Genomic DNA, 3,491 nt, shown 5'->3' with positions numbered 1-3,491 from the left:
CATTAGATGTACAACGCCTTTAATATAACAAAGAACATATAAACTGGTATTTCCATAATTAAATTGTACCCTCACATAAAACCATGGAAATCAAAAAAAGATGTATGCAACCATATATTCACTAAGTAAAATAAGTATTTTTCTTCATAAAAAGATTTCATGCAGCCGGTTATAATGTTTCACACCTTTTTATTTATTACTTCCTATATCCTATGAGTGTCAACGCCCGTGATTTTAGGGTTGTCATTACGTTGTGGTAAAAATTAGTAGGTTTAGTAGATGTTGATGAATGTCTGCAGCGTTTTGGGTGTGATTTTCAATATAGGGAATATAGTTTTTGTTATCGTATGAAATTAAGATATCAAATTTTTGTTTATTGATTTTTATGTGAAATTTTTTATGGGATTAAACGATCGCGCTTGTATTGATAAGCGTAATTGTATTATGAGCAGTTATTTTTCAATAGTTTAAGTTGATATTTAATTTATTCATATGCAATAATCAAAATAAATAAATTGATTCATTCAATACTTAATCTTAACTTAATTAGCTTAGCCTTTAGACTTTCTTTCATTCACTTATGTAAACATCACATGTCATGAAAATAAAAACACAATAAAACACAGTTTCGCCACCCTGAAAGAACGTTCACCATCCTACAAAGAACATAATCTTAATAAAATTTAAACAGCTGGCAACCCTCGCAAGGGGCTAACGGGCGTTAGGCACCGCGATGATATTTCGGGAAATTTCCACAGGAAGACGGTAAATAACCTGAGACTGCCGCCCAGGGGAAAATATGAGTTATTCGTATCCATTCTGACGTTTTTAACCTTTTCCGCTGGGTAAAGTAATACCCGTTGTAATACAAAGGTAAGCCGAATTTATGATAATGAACGACTTGGAAGGATTCTCACTTGGGAGATTAATTTGTGAGAATTAATAGATTATTCCGAAATTTTTGTTGGGTGTTTTTAATTTTTGGCGAGGCGTTCAACCGTATAATGCAATCTCTATTTTATTATTTACTTATTACTGGTAATCTATTTTTATTAACACAATTTTATTCGCTTCACCTGTACGTTTGTATGTAACCGACTCCTTTAGACTACGATTTGACCTACTTTGAACGGATAGATTAAATTCAAACTTTGTACACTTGTCAGGGATCAGTGACTATATTATAATTTCATGAGTGTATCTTATTACCCTGTTTAGATTCACAAGGATTAATTATAACGTATACTCTGTATAAGAGCAAGAAATACAATTAAGTTCAAACTCAAACTCCAACTCAAACATATATTCAATCAACTAGACTTCCTATAGAAGCACTTTTCAATCGTCATATTACACAGTTATAACATTTACCAGTTTGATTTACAAGTTGATGTTGAAAGCGTGTTTTTGACTTTTTTACTATATTTTTTGGAGATTTATTAGAAGATAAAAGTCTTACTTTTCAAATAATTCCAGACTAATTCTCGAAAGCCTGACTTGACTTTTTCAGTTCAACACAATATAAATATTTACCAAAGAACTTTAAAACGAACAAACGTTTTACAATCCGCTATTCTAGAATTATGCGCCATCCTTTTCAGCTTCACAAAGGAATGAATTAAGAGATGGCACATTTCCTTTATGTTATGAAAGTTTGTTCGGTTACAAAGTGCGGTCATATCTTAAATAATAAATGTAGGTAATTAGGTTAAAGAAAAATAAACAATAGCATGCTTGAATGATAGAATTGACTAATCTGTTCATCATCAGCTCATATATGTTCCCACTGCTGGGACACAGGCCTCCGATGAGGGTAGTAATATCTTATTCAGAGTTTATTCGTGTGGGAATTATTTAATCCGATACTAAGTATCAATTTTATCTGTCCATGTAAAGTGGTTCAAAATCGAGTCTAAAGAGATCGGTTACAAACATACAGGTGAAGCTAATAGAAATGTGTTAAAAGGTATGAATATAAAACAATTTCAACGCAGATCGACGCGTAAAATATTACTTTTAGTATTTATATGTAACGACTAGCTTTTCGCCCGCGGCATCGCCCACGAAATCCAAGGAAATTCCCACGGGAATGAAATGTTTCATCAAAAAGCAGGCTATATCACTCTCCAATTTCCCAACTATCTCCATATACAAAAATCAATTTATAAAATTGCCCCATGGTGACGTGAAAGAAAGACGAACATACACTTTCGCATTATTAATATAAGGAAGGATTACATTATGGTAATTAAAAAAATTACGTAAATAATAATTTTTCTTTCAGGACATAATTTACATAATAAAGTATAATTTTATGTACATACACCTATTCTTTAAATACTCGTAACAATCAGATTAGCATATCATGTGTTTGTCTGCAAAGATCTAGAGAATTTAACATCACTTCTAGTCTAAAGGTCCGGGTCTTGCTGAGTTATGAATATTTATTACTAAACACATTATGAAATTTAGAGAAATTTATTTAGCATCAGTTCCTTCATGCAATTGTTATAATTTTAAGGGAAAACGGAGTTAAGAAAGAAACCAAGCTGGCTATTAAATGGCGCTTTTATAACAAATAAATAAAATTACACAAAATGTGCAATGTATTAATAGTCTTTATTTTATTGTATTAACGTAATTAGAAAGCATTCGAAAGTAGGGCGATACTATCTATTCTCATTAGATCTTATCCCATTAGCTTAGTCCATAGTAGAAAAAAAAGATACCTTGTATATCACTATAATTTACTCCAATCACACACTCTTTGCTATTTGGATATTACTAGCTGCACCCCGCGGTTTCACCCGCGTAACTCCGTATCCCATAGGAATATCGGGGCAAAATGGGATGCCTATATGTTATTCCAGTTGTCCAGCTGTCTACGTACCAAATTTCATTGCAATCGGTTCAGTAGTCTTTGCGTGAAAGAGCAACAAACACACACATCGTTACAAACTTTCGCATTTATAATATTAGTAGGATTAATAATCTCATTATCGCAACAAACATTACGTCCTCTTTCATGAATATGAATTTGGCTTCCTTGAAAAGGAATCCAAATTCATATTTTTGCAACAAACTCTATTCCCTCGTTCAATCTTCTTTCTTTCCAAGAACAACACTCGAGAACATTCGAGAATTTCCCAACGTGCAATTACAAGGCTCGATTTCTTCAAAGGGATTACACCGGTGCCTCGTTATAACCAATCGATGTACAGCATCCATTGTGATGCACAGCGTCTCTGCGTCATTTTCCAATCTGAAGCTCAAATTGTAAGCCCTCAAGTCCGCAAGCACTCGTGTCGACTTGCGATGGGTGCGATTCAAAGGTTCGGTGTGATTTGATTTGTTTGAATTTAAATATAAATGTCTTATTAGACACTTTATAGAACGACTAGAGAATTCTACACATTTACTTTGCTTATTTACATCCATCGTACCCTCAAATATAACTTACTAACTCTAATAATTAAAACTCAGTCACACAT

The sequence above is a fragment of the Zerene cesonia genome, chromosome 20 (genome assembly GCF_012273895.1).
Source record: "Zerene cesonia ecotype Mississippi chromosome 20, Zerene_cesonia_1.1, whole genome shotgun sequence".
Classification (NCBI taxonomy): Eukaryota; Metazoa; Arthropoda; class Insecta; order Lepidoptera; family Pieridae; genus Zerene; species Zerene cesonia.
The sequence above is the reverse complement of the archived record's forward strand: the minus strand, read 5'-3'. Positions refer to the sequence as shown.